Raw genomic sequence first — 19,466 nt, 5'->3', positions numbered from 1 at the left:
ATATCGAGACGCTGATAATTACTCTCAGAGAGCATGAGTGTAAGTCAAGTAAAAAACTGCTGCCTGTTGTGATTGTACATTCGGATCGGCAGGAATCCTAGTCGAAACTTGGCGCCCTCTAAACGTACATGTCTAGAAGACTGGATACATGGTTGATTTGATGGCGAGATGTTCAATCCGGAGACAACTAAGTAGCTTGAGGGATTTTCCGAAGTTTCAGCCTATTTTTGGGTATTTCATCTTGGAGACAGAATTATCATTGAGAATAGAGTTTTGATCTCCACAGATATCTAAACAACTTAACAGGTTTGTAAGTGTTTAATCTATTGAATGTAACTATCAAATTTGCACGGTGCTTCTATTTACTTTGGTAGTTGTTGTTAGTGTACTTGAACAAATCTAACTGGTCTAAAGTTTGCAAAATTATGTTCTCTTAAACGCAACTTATGCTCTCTTTTTGACGCTCAAATATTGCTGCTCATATATTTCGTCCTATTAGTAAGGCTGCCAGGTCACCCTAATGCTTTTGGAGAGCTTTCGCTTGTGCCGAAAAGCTTGACGAAAGTATCCTACAACAAACGCGTGCAGCAACAGCGAATAAAAGTAAACCTTCTAGCCGAACGCGATTCAGTCAACGTTATCAATTCAATGCGAACAGAACGTGGCTGGAAATTTCAAAAGATTTTCACTCAACTTTCCTCTGTGTTGGTAGATTGGCTAAGAACGGAAGTGGCAGTGAAGGTGGCCGAGAGTGGCAGCAGTGTAATTGAGAGCAGCGGCAAAGGCGACATGCCAAAAATATACGAAATTAAATGAAAGAGTAAAAACCAACAACAGCAACTACAAGTAATATAAGCGAGCGTCAAACGAGACCGGCAAAATATAACGGTGAAAGTGAAGCAAACAAGTTTGTGTGTTACTGCCTGTATGTGTGTGTGTGTTTATTTCCGTGCAAGTGAACGTAATACAATTGGCAAATAACAAAGTTTGCGCCAAGTTTTGGCTTTATTCGGTTTAATTTCGTTTTGTTTGTGTGGCAGGCAAAAAAGGATACAATCTCGATCAAATTTAGCCGAAAGTAATACAATGCAATTAGGATCTGTGTATGTGTGCCAACCAAATAAATGTAACAAATAGACAAAGGAATTTATAAAAGAAGGCGAATTGGTGAATTTGTCGACACAAACAATAGCAAAGCGTGCAACAAAAGCCATGGTGATGCAGTGAGGCATAGCCGGTTTTAAGGCAACAAAATCACCGCCAATCGGCTTAATGGTTTGGTGGCAACGTTGTTGTTGGTGTAGTGGCACATAAGCAACTTGTATGTTTACTAAAAATATATATGTGAAAGAAACACCGTTATTTCCAATACATAAATCGATTTTAGTTTGCACTTTACACGACACTCTCGTGCTCATAAAATTAATTTGCAACTGCAGCTCAACTAATTATGAAATTAATTCCGCATGCCAGCGGCTATATAAATAAATAATTGCTGGCAACAACAATATTGCTCCTCGTGCAAGCTCTGTGAGTATAATTAATTATACATGTGTGTGTGTGTGTGAGCTTTATGTAAATGCACGGAAAGTCGTAGTTTTAGTTTAATTTGCTATAACTTTGCTATTTTACTATTTATGAAAATTTGTGTGTGCGTATTAGTGTATGCCGTTGTTACGGTGTTTTTCATTAACAAATGTGTTTATACTTTGAGGCTTTGCATAACAGAATTGAGTATAGTATTTTAGCTGCCTGAATTTATGCCGCTCGTGGCATAGATGAAGGAATCTCTTCACACAAGCCTATGCCGGATGACTAGCTCTACAATTACAAAGTCGAAAAATGGTTAGTAAATGGTTTTAAAGTCAGAATTGAACGTTATATTTTGTCTGATAATAAAAACAAGAAAAAAAATGAAAATATTTTTAATAAAATCAGTCAAATTCTGTGGGATAAAATCAAAATAAAACCGGCAGTGTCATAGCACAAGAAATCATATCAAAATATTGCAAAATTAATAAGATATATATTCATGAAATGTCGACGGGTTTTGTGTCAGACAAGTACGGTTACGATGGTGCTTTAAAATGTATCACACTCTGCAAAATTATAAACAATAAAATATTGCTTTTCTTGAAAATAAACATTTCTCGATCTCAACCAATTCATAACAGTCCAATATCAATATGTTACTTAGTTCTAAAATTATAATAAGTTATACGAAGGTTTGTAAATGTTTGTTTCTGCTGTAAAATTGCGCTGAGTAGCTGATAGACAAAGTCCATAATCGTATGAAGTGCAGAGGGATAAGAACCTAATTCCAGTGAAGTAAAATGTTAGGAATGCTATGATAACAGCAAACCTTACAAAAAAATGCCGAAGCCAACTAATCCGAACACTTCTATACCATTGCAGATTGGAAAATACATTTTTTTCCAATATGTTACCAATTTTATATTGTTTTGAAGCCCTGAAGTTTACTTCAAGATAAATAAATAGTTTTGACTTTTCGAAAGTACTTTACTTAACCCTTCAGTACTAAGTTACAGAAGATTATTTTAGATTTTGTGGCCCCAAGAAGAGCATCCCCTCTGTGCAGCTAAAGAAAAATAATGCGAGAAAATTATTAAAATATGCGCTACTGTATCGAATTTGTACTGACTTATTTCGATTCATCTAATGGCGGAAACAAAAACCAAATTCCTGCGACCAAACTGAATATATATTTAAATCTTTTAAATACATGTGAAGTATATTTATAAACGGAATTGTAACATCTATGAAATGCATTGGACCTTGTAATCTACATTTTTTTTGTTGTTCAACGATTTCATCGAGTTGAGCTGCAGGTGCATACACTCTGGGATGGGTAATCTAGCGATTTATTGTAATTATAAATTCGAACAGATTTGAAAATGTGAAATTTTTAAATTTAATTGTTTCCTATTAGTTAGAAGACTTATAAGAATGTTGAGGATTTGGGTGATTAAAGAGTTTGTGTAGTGTGTACTCAAATATGTATGTATGTACAATAATGTGCTCAACAAGTAAGCAGAAACTTATTCCATAGCGAGATTGCAATCGGCTTAAACGAGCCCCTATTTAGTCCAGTCTAACAAGTATTTGCAATGTGAGCATTTCCTTACATATTCATGCAAAAAGCTATAATAAAGACAGACAGACTATATTATCCAAGCAAAACTGCGCCAAAATGGAACAATCTGAATGTCCTCAAACTCTGCTAGAAGTATAGGGAGTATATACTATTTTGGGTATTAAGATGCATGCACTTAATAGAGATTTTTCTTGTCGAAAATATGTTTGTAATTCTGAAGAAATATAGTTAATATCATTAGATAAATAACTTCTTTGTGCAGATCTTTTTATAATCAAGTTTCGTTCAATTTTATCAATTATGTACTTCTACTCTCCATATCAGAACAAAAAATATTTAACGAGAAATATAAGTATTATATTACTTAACTTTTTATATTTTATGCATTCTCACTATATGATATGAAGCAGCTAAATATGAAGTTGTGAGAGAGCCCACTCAAAGGTGTGACATGACGTATACGCAACATTTTCACTGGGATGATGACGAATTTTAACTTTTGATGCAATATCACAATTTTATGAGGGAAATATTATTACAAAAAGAATGCCAATATTAATGAGAAAAATTATTAATAAAGCACACATAAGTTTGTTAAAACATCAAACTTACCCATACATTATAGCCGCAAGACATTTAACGGTGACACCATTGCATTGCAGTGCCGTTATAAACGCGTAAATATAGTTGTTTGTATTTAAGCACTGATATAATTTTTGTTTGGCTAGTAAAAAGCTGGCGACAATTGATATGCGCGCTTGAAAAATCCAAAGAATTTTGCTGTCTCGTCATGTGTATGCAGAGCATTACTCATACGCCGCGTGCTACCATTTAAGGTTTCTATAAAATTGTAATTTAAGTTGGCGTAGGATGCAAATTAATTTTCAATTTAATGCTTGGCTGAATTTACTAAGCAACGCACCGATGTGTACATACAAATATTTTAGAGAAATCTCACAGGTGTTTGGGAAAAAATTCAATATTTTACTTATAATAAATTGCTGTACACCGCCGACATTCATAAATATTTCATTTATTTGTGTGCCTAAGACCTTTCACAAAACATAATTTAAATTTAAATCACTACCATTTGAAAATTTATTTCAATTAACTATATTGCTTTACAGCTGAGCGCAGACCAGCTTATCTTTATTGAAGCTGACTCTTAGGCAGATTAAACTTTTACAATTCCCACGGCATTTAATAATTAAAATTTTACTTATTCATTAGAAAAGCCACCTTTTACCGCACAACCACACAAAGTCCACGCATTTCGTCATCGCCCCGCCGGCCACTTAATGGCGTTCAAAGCAAATATTAAATCGCGCCTGCAAACCGCCGCAGCTCTGCACATACTGAAGAGCTGCAAATTATTTTTCGTACGCAATGCGAATTATAAAGTCATGAAGGTTAACAACCTGACAGTTTACAGTTTACACTATTTTCTCTTAGTGCTATACTTGGCGGCTCGTGCACACTCTGTGGTCGATGGCTGATATTTTTCAGCTAGAATTCCATTGGACGGTTGTTGGCCGAAAATTTTCATGTCTACTTGGCATAAAAGTTAAGCGGATAATGTGCACGAAATTGCGCTCACAAGCACACACATGTTTCGATGGAGCTGGCTGCGAAATGTGGTGGTTAATGACTGAAATTAACGCGAGCATGGAGATTTGGACTTGAGAAAGTTAGTGGCGGGCTTTATAGTTGGAGACTTCTGTAGGCTAATGAACTGATTTTGATCAGTTGGCATGGCAACTATATGCGATAGTTATCAGAGAGAGGAACATGCCTACATTGTCTCAGCTCGTCACGCTGGTCACTTATATACAGAGATGAGCAGTACCGGTCGGATGTTTATAAAATTTTTACATAAAATGCTAAAAAAACAAAGAAATAATACGGTTTCCTTGAAATCTTTAAATTTTAAACTTTATTTATTCCTTTAAATTTAATGTAATACAAAAAATTAGAAAAGGACACATAAACCAATAATTTCATAGTAAAATTATTTATTCATTTTGGGAAAATTTTCCACAAATTTTTCGATCGTGTTACATTTGTCCAGGCTATCTTTACCCACTCCCAAAGCTCATTTAAATATTTTTGGTGGATAATCATGCTGGCACAGAGCTCCCTTCACGATAGCTCACAAATTCTCAATTATACTGAGATCCGGATTTTGTGCTCACCTTTCAAAGTTCTAAATTGTTGATTTAAGATTTTGATAAGCCACTTTTTCACTATTTCAGCCATATCTTTAGGATCTCCATCATGCTGAAATACGTTTTCCTCTAGTCGGTATGCACACTTGTCAACAAACCCATGCAAATATGTTTGCAAAATATTAAGATAATCTTCTTTCCATTATTCCGTCTATCTTGTGTATTGGACCGACGTTCCGTCAAGTGAAACATGTCCACAGCATTATACCACCACATGCCCACAGCATTTTCAGAAAGGTAATCATTGGTTTTCTTTTCATCAGATATTTTAACCCGTTTACATTCCTCAACTGACCAATTTTTGGGGTATTGGCAGAACTGGACTCGTGCAGCAATATTTTTATTTCCATTGTCCATTCACTGTTTGGCTTGTTAATGACTTAAGTGGCCTCTTAGGGGTTAGTTTGGAGTTTTTACGAATTAACCGTTTCTTATGACGAGCATCGGAGTCAATCAATATCCTTGGTCAACCGCTAGGGTTGCCCGAAGACGCCAACTTATTTCTTTTTTGCATTGAAATTACGATTATTTTACTAACATAGGTTATTTTTGCAATTTCTCTGTTATTTTCTTAGTTCCAGATAACACAATAAAAGGGTTGCATAGTTCAATTTTTATATAATATAAAATGCTAGAATTAAATGCAATGTACGAACTGCATACTTTAGTTAAAAATGCCAAGTTAAATTTGACAAACATTCCACCGGTATTGCTCATCACTATGTACATATGTATATATTAGGTCTTCATGTTTCTTTCTGGGAATCACAAACTTCATATTAAGTACCTTTGTTCCAGGTATACGTAACATGGAGAGCTAGACGTCAATTCATATATCATAAATATATAATCGTATATTTTAATAGTTTCGATATATATATTTTCAATTGTCCGAAAGCTATTGCTATTTAATAGAAACGAAAATTAAAACAAAACGGATCTAAATAAAAGAATTAAAGAACAACAACAGTTCAACCATTTTAATACTTATAAAGGGTGATTTTTTTGAGGTTAGGATTTTCATGCATTAGTATTTGACAGATCACGTGGGATTTCAGACATGGTGTCAAAGAGAAAGATGCTCAGTATGCTTTGACATTTCATCATGAATAGACTTACTAACGAGCAACGCTTGCAAATCATTGAATTTTATTACCAAAATCAGTGTTCGGTTCGAAATGTGTTTATCGACAAATTTTGTTCAGCGATGAGGCTCATTTCTGGTTGAATGGCTACGTAAATAAGCAAAATTGCCGCATTTGGGGTGAAGAGCAACCAGAAGCCGTTCAAGAACTGCCCATGCATCCCGAAAAATGCACTGTTTGGTGTGGTTTGTACGCTGGTGGAATCATTGGACCGTATTTTTTCAAAGATGCTGTTGGACGCAACGTTACGGTGAATGGCGATCGCTATCGTTCGATGCTAACAAACTTTTTGTTGCCAAAAATGGAAGAACTGAACTTGGTTGACATGTGGTTTCAACAAGATGGCGCTACATGCCACACAGCTCGCGATTCTATGGCCATTTTGAGGGAAAACTTCGGACAACAATTCATCTCAAGAAATGGACCCGTAAGTTGGCCACCAAGATCATGCGATTTAACGCCTTTAGACTATTTTTTGTGGGGCTACGTCAAGTCTAAAGTCTACAGAAATAAGCCAGCAACTATTCCAGCTTTGGAAGACAACATTTCCGAAGAAATTCGGGCTATTCCGGCCGAAATTCTCGAAAAAGTTGCCCAAAATTGGACTTTCCGAATGGACCACCTAAGACGCAGCCGCGGTCAACATTTAAATGAAATTATCTTCAAAAAGTAAATGTCATGAACCAATCTAACGTTTCAAATAAAGAACCGATGAGATTTTGCAAATTTTATGCGTTTTTTTTTTTAAAAAAGTTAGCAAGCTTTTAAAAAATCACCCTATATATAAGTAGTTACAAATTTTGCGAATTATTTTGAGAGTAGTTCGTGCGTTTGTTTTGTCTAAAATTTGTAACATAAAACTTAACATTGAAGGAAGCCATTTTAGCACATTTGGTTATACGAGTACCTAGTTTATATAATAGTTGCGGAGATACAGCTTTGTGAACCTGTGCTAGGCTAAGGGCGCCGCACAGTGGTGCCGCTTCATACAAGCCGCGGCAAAAAATAGAAGGAATCGAGGTAGGGCTTTGAAATTTGGCACACATCTCTCATATTGCCAAATTAGATGAAAAAACACCATATAACACAAAAATCAAAAATCATCCTACAGTAACAAAATTTTCTACAGTGTAATATTTTGTAAATATAAGCTTGTCCAGAAAAAATAAAGCCTACAATTACGCCCATCTCCTATATAATATAATCACAAAAGTTGCAATATTTTCACTGTTATCACAGCTAGACTGTTAAGAATTGTCAAACGGACTTGAATCAATAAAAATTATTATTTCTCTAAAAATGAAACAAGTCCGCCCACAACTACGCCCACCTCCCATATAACATAACCAATAAATATTCAAAAATGATCATATATTATTAATTATTTATTCAACAAGTAATTTTTTAACATCATAATCCAAATCTAAAGTTTCAAATTATACCCAATATGTAAAATAAATTCCATTGTTTTAATTCTAGCATGTAAGGGAGAAATTCCCAACTTAACTGCTTCCTGATTGCATGATTTTTTGACAACGGATTCTAGGTTGTTCATTTCTTTAGGGCTTGCATTACATATGTAACAGACAGATGATGCTTTACAACCAGTTGCTGCTTGAGCTATTTTTGTGTCCATCATGATAAATAAAAGATTGTGACGTATTTCAATAACCTTGTCCTTTATAGTCATAAATATTGGCAATATGTTGCTTATGGTTTCCTGTATCCTTTCGAAAATTTCTTTAGTATGGTTTGCGGTTTCTTTGGCATATTCAAATTGAATCGGCCGACAAAACTTTGTGGAAGAAGGCCTAAAGTTCTTCCATAACGTGTCTGTTTGGTCTATAGTTTTAAGCACTAAAGGCACCATAGATACCATGAATAAATTTGTATCAGATATACCATCAAATTCGTTAGGTATGAAGGTATTGACTTTGATTTTACGAACCGTCACAACCTCATTTCGATGTTAGAGTCATTATTTCTGGAACATGATCTAGATTTGTGAAGTTCTCGGCGGCCAAAATAATTCTTTTAGCTGTGTGATCAAGTAAACTTTGCAAATCAACTTGTGCAGATATTGGTATAATAGCAATATTTTCAGGGTAACAATGCTTTTTTCCCTCCCGAACTCCATAATACGGTGGCAACACATCACATCCGAAGTCTTTAAGCACCTTTCGAACAACTTCATACTGATGCTTTGATAACTGTGCATCAATTAACACCGCCAACGCTTTTTGAGAATCTAAGTATGTCTTCTTAATAGCTACTGATCCAGCTGCGGCCTTTAATTCTTGTTCAGAGTACTTATCTCGAAGTTGTTGGACCTTGTAACGTTTAGCCCGTTGACTACATTCTTCAAATTTCTTTACCGGCCGTCCAGCAATTAAACTACGTTTATTTGAAGTCCCGGGTAATAATTTATCAACTATCTCTACAGTAAAATTCTTATCCAACCATACAGAATGAATTTTAAATAGTATGTTTTTTTTTTCCTGTGGCACTGGTTCCATTTTAAATTGAATGAACTTATGTATGTACCTTTTTTTAATTTGTTCTAAAATTAACTTCACTTTATCTTCACTAAAAGAAGGGAATTTATCCCTCAAAAACTGCGTCAACATATCACTTTTTTGGCCGCACCGAATAAATTCTTCAGTAAGCTGTCGATTACTTATGGAAACGGAAATATTATTTGCAATATATATTTATACAATTACACTTGTTAAGAACTATTAGGTTTTTATTACACAACGAATTTCGAAATTACACAAACGCTACTTTAAATTATCAATATGTGAACAACACAACAACCGTTCAAAGCTATCTTTGATCCTTATCCGCACGTATCCGCAGTTCATTTTTTCGTTATATTAAATCCCTTAAAGTGTATATAAAATATTAGGACTAACTAGACTATGTAAATACACGTAGCTAATAGTCAAAAGTATAATTTTTATGTAAAAGTATTTAAAAATGGTTTTATTTTAAAACTTTGTCAAAATTGACATGAATTAGGCCTATGAAATGAAAATAATTATTTTATAATATATTATAACTAGCTGACCCGGCGAACTTCGCCCCGCCCAATTTTTATTTGTTTTTTTTTGGAAGTCATAGACTCGTATAACTTTACCACAAATAATATAAACTTCTAACAACGCATTTTCATTCAATGTTTTTAATGTTTGTAGCGCCATTTACTGTAACATACCGCACTCAATACCGCTGTTAGCGCCACCAACTGGTGGATAGCTCTTTGCTAATAATAAACATATAATTTGCAATAAATAAATAATGCGACTATAAGGAGAGTTATAAACTATCCTATCTTTCAAGTTGGACTAAACTGCTCACAGTGTTAAAAATTTCATTAAAATCGGTTCAGTAGTTTAGGAGTCCATCGCAAACAAATAACGTGACACGTGATTTTTATATATTAAGATATATATTAGGATAGACTTTAAAGTCACTTCTTATTGCCTAAAACGTCGAAACCCCATACGTCTGTTCTCATATGTTTCTCAATATTTTTCACAATTTTCAAGAGTTATATTTTTATTTGACTTTAAAAATACCCTTGTTATGTCAGTGAAATGTCAATTCGCAAATACGTCATAAATTAAACTATATTCATTGTCTAGAAACACTACTGGAATGAAATTTTGTTAAAATTAGATAGTTAAAAATTACATATTTTTTCCGCCTTTTACCCGCTGTGCGCCGTCTTTAAACGCTTTTTTCTTGAAGATGTTGAAGTCGGTTGGCAAGATTTATCGAGAACTCATCAACCGATTTTCATAAGCTTTTCCACACGTCTTTGAGTTACAATTCTTAAAGACTTGGATGAAGAATTTTTGTTCTTCGATTACAACTATTTGAAAAAAAATGAAATTTTGTTTTATTCGCATTATTTAGCTTCCGCATATATTACACTACTCACGAAATCTGAGAGAAAAATTTGCTACTGATATGCTAAGATATCTGTGGGGTATTTGAGATGTCCTGATTACAAATTGAGCTAAGCAAATTTCCATCACGTACAGCTGCTTTTGTCATTTTAGTAAATGGTGGTGGTTTGACCCCTACCGTCGCAGTCGCAAAATTACTGTACTCTTAAAATTTAAAGCTGTTTTATCGCTGCTTTGGGAGATAAATTAAATTTTATTTAACAGAAGTTTTGAGCTAGTTGATACAAAAAGACTTTAATGAACAAATGATGACTTCATCACGATTCACTTTTACTAACTATTATTATTACTGAAACCTGAAGTACATCCAAAAATTCTAAAAGTTGAAAAATATTAGTAGAAAATGTTGACAATTCATATATGTATATGAAATGCGTATCTTAAATTCGGGAGGGTATTTCTCACAATTTAATTTTCCTTATGCATACATATAACGGGTGATTTTTTTGAGGTTAGGATTTTCATGCATTAGTATTTGACAGATCACGTGGGATTTCAGACATGGTGTCAAAGAGAAAGATGCTCAGTATGCTTTGACATTTCATCATGAATAGACTTACTAACGAGCAACGCTTGCAAATCATTGAATTTTATTACCAAAATCAGTGTTCGGTTCGAAATGTGTTTCGCGCGCGTGTTTTGTTCAGCGATGAGGCTCATTTCTGGTTGAATGGCTACGTAAATAAGCAAAATTGCCGCATTTGGGGTGAAGAGCAACCAGAAGCCGTTCAAGAACTGCCCATGCATCCCGAAAAATGCACTGGTGGAATCATTGGACCGTATTTTTTCAAAGATGCTGTTGGACGCAACGTTACGGTGAATGGCGATCGCTATCGTTCGATGCTAACAAACTTTTTGTTGCCAAAAATGGAAGAACTGAACTTGGTTGACATGTGGTTTCAACAAGATGGCGCTACATGCCACACAGCTCGCGATTCTATGGCCATTTTGAGGGAAAACTTCGGACAACAATTCATCTCAAGAAATGGACCCGTAAGTTGGCCACCAAGATCATGCGATTTAACGCCTTTAGACTATTTTTTGTGGGGCTACGTCAAGTCTAAAGTCTACAGAAATAAGCCAGCAACTATTCCAGCTTTGGAAGACAACATTTCCGAAGAAATTCGGGCTATTCCGGCCGAAATGCTCGAAAAAGTTGCCCAAAATTGGACTTTCCGAATGGACCACCTAAGACGCAGCCGCGGTCAACATTTAAATGAAATTATCTTCAAAAAATAAATGTCATGAACCAATCTAACGTTTCAAATAAAGAACCGATGAGATTTTGCAAATTTTATGCGTTTTTTTTTTTTAAAAGTTATCAAGCTCTTAAAAAATCACCCTTTACTATTCTTCTCTTTTTATAGTTTCCACCACTTTACAATATTTCTTTATAAGACATCAATTTTAGGCCTAAAAAGAGTTCACCATTTTTCCTTACGCTTAATTTTTTGTTGGTTTTTCAAATTCCATCTTCATACGTAACCACAAAGCATAGCAGTCAAAGTCGACGAAACACAACACTCAAATACACCGCTTTAGCAAACTTTTTGGATGACACAGAAGATGTTTAGTCTTCACAGAGTTAAAAGGAAATTTTTCAAGCTTCAACACACAAACTTCAAGGGCATCTCATGGAATTTAACTATTCGAGATTTATGAAATTGCGTAACCAAAAATTGAAAGTGAACAGAAATCAATATTGAGATTAAGATCTGTCTTTAAATATTTTAAAAACGCATTTAATGTTACAGATTTCAACAAGATTGCGTGCCGTCTGACATTTCAAATTGAATCATTGTAATAAAAAATTCATTGACATCTGCGTCAAAATGCGGTGACACTGATTGCCCATCTCGATGCCGGATAGAATGCCTTCCGACTTCATTTTGATATGTTGAGCGAATTGAGTTATTTCACCATGCATAGTTTGAGAGATATGTACATTAAACTATAAGAAGGCAGGACCACGCCTCCTTTTTCAGAATTTATGGATAAAGATGGTTAACTTTATATTAAAGAATAAAGGTGAAGGTGGTAAAACAGAGATATGCTTACAGATTTTATGCAAACTATGGTCAACTGATTATGTATATTGTTGGCATTATAACCCTGCGGATTGAGAGCCTGTTCGAAGCTTGAGCAAACATCTTGCGCTAAGAAGTAGCTCACAAATAATAAAAAGAAGCCGGGCGGTATATCTGTTCTAGGTCAAACAAACAATTCATTACTTAAAAAGCAGTATGTTTGACCCCAAATATGGGTTCAAATGAAATCACTTTCAATCTGTTAAATTTTGTAAAACACATCACTCTTCATTATGTGAGACAGACAAATAAATACCTACTGATGAATACATATGGAACTACGCAGCAAGCAAAATATAACACAAAAATCCACTATGACTGTATTATTTGTCTCCTATGAATGAGTGGATGGGAAGAAAATGGCAGAAATGTCAAACTGCAAGTGAACTCCAAGGCAGCAGCCCCCAATTGCGCAAATACCCGTCGCTTATTTATGAATTACTTATCCTCATGTACTGTCTACTTTCTACTTCGTGTCTTCGTTTCTCGGCAGACCAGCAAAGTGGCGCGGGGCTCAATTGGGATATGAATTAAATATTGTAGAAACAGTAAGTTCGCCTAAAACATGAAAAGGCAGAAGATGTTTTCTTAAAGATCTAGCCAAATGTGACTGACCGGTATACAAATGAGGAGAGAAAATATGTGCTGAATACTTGCATATACTTACATAACTTGTACGTACTTACTTTTTGAAACCGAAATGAGTGAGTTTGACCTTTTTCATGGGAAAAAGATGAATAACACAATTTGCTGGGAAGGCGTTGCATGTCTAATGCATATTAACTAAGTTTGTAGGAAATTCGTAGTCAAAACACCATATGACCATAATTCTGTGTAAAGTCTTAAAATTTCATACGCAAGTAGTCGGAAAAGGAGTAAGAAGAGTTTCATAAATAAATAAGTAGTAATACGAAGATAAATTGGTTTACTCTAGAGATACGGAAGCTCAAGCTCGGAATTTTAAACTTTTACTACGTGAGCACCTACAAAGCATACTAGGTTTTAATGGAGGATGCCTGGACATGATCATAATTTCCTTTAGTTGAAACTATATTAAAAAAAAATATATTTTAATATTATGATGGTGATTATGTCTAACGGTTTACGCTCTCGAATCGTGATGAAATACTTTGCATATTATTCTTAGTGATCTTGAAGGGATCCATTTGCGCTCTTTTCTCTTGTCTTAATTTAATTTTAATATTCCAGCTCGCTTATCAAGCCAATTTATACTTATTCTTTAAAAATCCTCTGGATAAAATTTTGAGCTAAACGAACTATTTCGTCGTTCTCATTTCGCCCTGCCTGTTCAGCTGTACCTAATTGGCATACCCTAACTTAAAAAAAAAACTCTAAATTATTTTCACTTAATAATGAAATTCATAAAAATGTATTACTTATAGTTCTAAATCTGAGCTGTTGGAATTTTCCTTTCTGTAGTTGAGCAATTTTAGATTTTGACGTTAAAAGTTGTTTGCTTTTCATCACCCTGCTAATTCCGCACGTGTGCGTATTACTTCGGATGAAAATTTCGTTGTTTTTGTTATGAATTATGAATCTAGAAAAGTTTATGCGCATTTTCTCTTAACCGCCTTTATTCACACGTATTGTCTACTGTTTGTTTTAAAGTCTGTTTAACACAAATATGTAAACAAAGAAGGAAAGAGAAAAAAGTTTTTGGTAATAATTTCCAGTATTCGTATTATTAAAATATAGGGTGAACTAAAGTATCGATTTAAGAATATCTACAACACAAGCTGGTTTTTGTTTATTTTGTAACATAAAATAAATACGCTTAACCTCAAAATCCATTAAAATGAATTTCAATTCGAAAACGTAACAAATGACAAAACCACTAAGGACTGCCCTAAGCGCCAAAGTGCACACTTGACAGTTTAGTACACTTAAATTATCATTCCTAAAATAACCCCTAGCGTAACATATTGCATAATTTTAGGCTACGCATTTAAATTAATTTAGAAGTGCTTGAAGCTATTGATATTACAAGATTATTTTCCCACAGAAAAGTCTATTTAATCGTATTATAAACATTATCTCTATAATTAATACGCATTGCTGCTGATAAGCGCTGACGAATATACATACATACATGTATTTGCAGAAAAACCCACACTCTTTGGTCAGCTCATTTAATATATTTAGCAAGGCTTAATTTATTTTCCGCCAAAAATGACCCCTTATCGTCCATTTTCATTATATCGAATATAATCTGCAAATTACTAGGCCTCGTCTATGCGTGCTGGCATGTTTATATGAGTGTGTGGCTGTTAGAGTATGCATGTTTCTAAGCGTGCGTATGGTTGTGTAGCTCACATTTTTATCATTAAAATGTGCTGGCCTTTTGTAGGTATTTAGTAGCGACAGAGCTGCTGACCATGACAGGCATTTCAGATGCGCCATAACCGCCTAAATAATTCAAGTTAATGGGCTAACGACGCACATAGCCACACGTCCACACAGTAAGCCGCAATAAAAGAGATATTCGGCAAACATACATACATACATATGCTTGTATGCATAATAGTACCATATACAAGCCACACCATGTGCTTAGCGAGTATACAGCCATGTTTGTTTGGGTGTATGGCTGCATTCTTGTGGTAAAATGTGGAGCAAAGGTCAGATTGTATTCCAGTGAAACTCGCCTACTTACAAGACTGTCTGCTTGCCTCAAAATACTCGTATGTATATGCAATTGTAAGTATATGTGTGCGTGCATGTTGTATCTATATTTCAATTAATTTAGTTTTCGTGTGATATGAAGATGTCTAACAATGGTTGAAGTATATATGTATGTATACAGTTATGTATGTATGAACAAATATGTGTATTTGTAAGTGAGAAGGGAAAACAACACGTTAATCTATGTACATATTTACGTATGTATGTACATATTTATAAATTTATATACAGTATATGAACAATTTTCTTTGGATTATGCGGCAAAATTTAATGCAGCTCTGTGGCCATTTGTTGACCATTGTGGTTTTGTGTATTTATGTTTTTTAACTACAATATTTGAAAAATATCTTAATCGCCACGTTGATTTAATATTTGCTAAGTTTCTGAGGATCCCGCTTCAAATTAAATTTACAGGAATATTTTTTAAAGCAAATATTTACATTTTTAGAAAAATCTGGATTTATTTTCATTTACAGACTCCATAATTGTTTGCCGAAGCAATTAATGATATTATTGCTGTTGTTGTTAAAGTTTTGCAATTGATGACGGTATGAAGTCAAAAAGCGTCTAAATTCAATACTTGAAGAGCGCTAGTAGTCTAACCATTACACTATGGCATATGGTCGATAATTACTATGATTAGAATAAATATGCTAGCAATATTCTGATGAAATTTCTAGGAAATATAAGGACTTGATCAGAGAGTAAACTAAAGAATTAATTTGTTGTCCGTTTAGAAAAACCGGAACTATGATCAGAAACTTGATTTAACCTTTTCACCGATATAATTTCTTACGGCTGCAGCACACCAGATCAATTCAAAATTTTACTCGTGCTTTGTAGGTATACAGCATGGGTTTTCTGAGCTTGTATTCAGATATTAATAATTCAACGAAATATAACGCTGAAGCCGAAATATTCCTCAAATCTTGTTCACCACATATTTAAATTGTTATATATGCAAATATTTATTTCATGGCTAAGACAAACTGGTGGACTCTTGTGTGGTTTTAATCTCGTCAGATTCAGCGTAAAATTGAAATAATCATACAAACTACAGGGTAGGCCATTTAAAGTTGACCCATTTGTTTCTAAAAAAAAAGAACAAAAGAAAACAATGTTTTTTGTTCATTTCAAAAATAATTTATTTTGGTCCAAGGGGATTTGTTTCAGCTAATGTTTAAAAATTAGATCGCGTAAATGGGCACCTTTAGCTTTGACAGCTAAATGCACTCTTTTTTCGACATTTTCCATGACTTTGGCCAATGTTTCGGATGATATGGCGGCTGTTTCACGTCGAATGTTGGCTTTCAGTTGAGCTAAGGTCTTTGGCTTATTAGCGTATACCTTGGATTTCAAATAACCCCACAAATAAAAGTCTGGTGACGTCAAATCACCATTTTTCGATATCAATCGTTTTCAGCCATTTCGATGGCCCATTTGCCAAAATTAAGGCGTCGCGGATAATCAGCTGGGTTTAGTTTTTGTGCCATTTGAATTTTATATGGAAACATCTTCAAATCTTTATGAATTATGCGTCGGAGAGTGGTGCGAGAGATGTCTAATTCCTGAGAGCGGCGATAACTCGATGTCGATGGAGTCTCCTCAATACTGGCTCGTACAGCTTCGATATTTTCATCAGAACGTCTTGTGCGTTGTCTGGATGCATGACTGGCATTACTGAGATTACCGGTGTTCACAAATTTTGCGTATAAAGACTTAATTGTGTTCTTAACTGGAGCACTTTTCACTTTATTTTTTTTGCGAAACGCACGTTGAGTTAACACAATTGAAAAGTTATTTTGAATATAAAGCTGAACAATTTCAGCGCGTTCTTTTGGAGTGTACTGTTCCATGGTATAAATTGTCTTCGAATGACGCTTCTAACGCGGTATGACATTAGCCGATTTGTCAGCGCTGTTAAAAGTTACAGCGTTGCCAGATGGGTCAACTTTAAATGGCCTACCCTGTACTTAGGTAACTGAACCCACTATAACATGAGTTAAATTAAGTAATCTATTTGGGGTGAAAAAAGAAATACCAAATATTTTTATCAGTTTGGCATAAACGGTTATTGAATTGCTTATCTAAGAGCACACTTAGTGTGACTTCGTAAAAAAGTGCATTGAGGGAATTGAAAAAAGTAAAACTACATCAATTGTTATATGGCATAATATCTTTATTGCATTGTTGTCAAGAATATCACGCGCTCGTGGCAAATTTTGATTAAACGTTTTCTCAACAATGTCGCCCATCATCTAAAAAAGTAGCCGCAATGACTGGCGATTCCACATGGCCTTGTTCACAGTATAATCAATACATATAGGATTTTATTAAAAATGATGATTTTGCTTAAAAGAAACCGATTATTTTATATACTTGATCGGGTTAAATTATTTTCGTATATTTTTTCGAAAAGTTCATTCAAAAACAAAAATAAAAAAAAGGTCCCCAAAAGTCAATTTCTACAAAAGTTATGGCTATTTGAAAATAAAAAAGCCATTTTTTAGCAAAAAATAGCAAAATTCATAACTTTTTTGAAGTTGGACAAAAAATTTTGAAAAAATTCTCAAAAAGGTTTTTCAAAGGGTAGAAAAGGATGGATAAGTTTCAGCAAAATCTAAAGGGGTCGGGTTCAAAAGTGGTCAATGGTATGGAATACCCCATATACATATGTAAACAAAAACAAATAAGGAAGGATTATGTTCGAGTGTAACCAAACTGTTTATACTCTTGTAACTTGCACGAATCAAACGCATGAAAATACCACAAGGTGTAAAAAGTCAACCAAAAGATCGAAAACTAAGCAGTTATATATATATATGTACATTCATACTATATATACCCCGTACTCTGACCGACATATTGGATATAAGGTTTCATTTTAGATAACTCAAACATTGGCCGATATATCCAGCATAAAGTCACCCGGAAGTTCGAAAATCTCTATATTAGGTAAAACGGGGCTCAGCGAAGTACTGACCAGATTAAACTTATTTTTTAATACACAGACATACTACTATGAGGAAGAATTTTCTCTGAATTTCAATTATATATCTCGCACTTTGACTGACATTTTCCATCATAAATCAACTTTAAGTCCGTGGTCCAGTTATTCGGTGCTTAGGGGCTTCAACAGTTGTGATTTGAATCAGACAAATTTTGGTGACACACTTCAAAGGCACTTTGATTTGTATACTAGAAAGTGAAAAAATCAAATGGAGCAAAATTTTTTTACAAGTATGTTGGAAGTAGGCCTGGTCGGAGTCCGATTTCGCCCATTTTCGTACTGTAACATAGGAATATCATAAGAATGTTATGTTTCGAATTTAGTTGAAATCAGTGGAGCTGGTTAATGATTTCACCTAAAAGAGGGCGGTGTCACGCCCTAACTAACTAACTAACTGTAACTGTAACCCCGGCTCTTATAAAGCCGTCTAATACCATCTCGGTGGTAAAATTTAATGGTTCGGGTGCTTATAACAGTACCGTTATATAGGGAGTGAGCGGGGTTATGATCCGATTTCATTAATTTTCACATTGTTTAAGAGATTTGTTATAACACTATATCAATATATTTAGTCTCAGAAGGGACTCTTTCAAAGGCAAGTATTTGTAGGTAATTCTGTCTGAGAAAACCGTGACTATTTTGTGAAAGGTAGCATTTACGCAACTTCAAGTTTTATTTTGAAAATATGCCAAGTAAGTAAGAGAATAAAACAAGAAAGAGAAATGTTCATAATTATGAACTCTGATTAAATTCGAAACAGAATAAGTGAGAACTTTTTCTAACGAAACCCTCTCGCAACTTATTATTTGCCGCAGCAATGCAGAATTGTGCCAACCAGCTTTGCTAACAACAACTAAACAGCGCTGCTTAAATAATGGTGTTATTGTAATTTAACTTTCTTTTTGATACGCCTCTCTGCGTTTTGCATGTTTTTTGTTGTATTTTTTTTTTGAGGTATGAAAAAGTTGATTTTAGTGCCACCAGAAACACAGGTGGGGCAATACCAGGTGGGTGCGTAGTGTATGAATCAGGGCGCCGTGTCGGGAAAGAGCTCAGCGCACAAAACATACTTTGAAGCGGCAACGCAAAGGAAATGATGGAAAAAGGAGAAAATTAAAAGAAATTGAAGTGCAGCAACGGAAACTTAAAGTGGGAAATGAAAGTAGTGAAGGACTTCCGAGGAGACTTTCGATGCCTTTTGCGCCAT

At 34.5% G+C, this 19,466-nt stretch overlaps 1 protein-coding gene across 2 annotated transcripts in view; it reads left to right on the top strand.

Moving 5' to 3' along the window:
- The first annotated feature begins 623 nt into the window (after positions 1-623).
- The window catches only part of LOC105223791 (uncharacterized), a 141,360-nt gene continuing 122,517 nt past the window's right edge, over positions 624-19,466 (top strand). For both annotated transcript variants that reach the window (XM_049458438.1, XM_049458437.1), the window contains exon 1: positions 624-1,530. The gene's annotated coding sequence lies outside the window, so the exon portion shown is untranslated. The remainder of the gene's footprint in view (positions 1,531-19,466) is intronic.

This window comes from Bactrocera dorsalis, chromosome 5 (genome assembly GCF_023373825.1).
Source record: "Bactrocera dorsalis isolate Fly_Bdor chromosome 5, ASM2337382v1, whole genome shotgun sequence".
Taxonomy (NCBI): Eukaryota; Metazoa; Arthropoda; class Insecta; order Diptera; family Tephritidae; genus Bactrocera; species Bactrocera dorsalis.
This window is presented reverse-complemented; position numbering and strand designations above follow the sequence as displayed.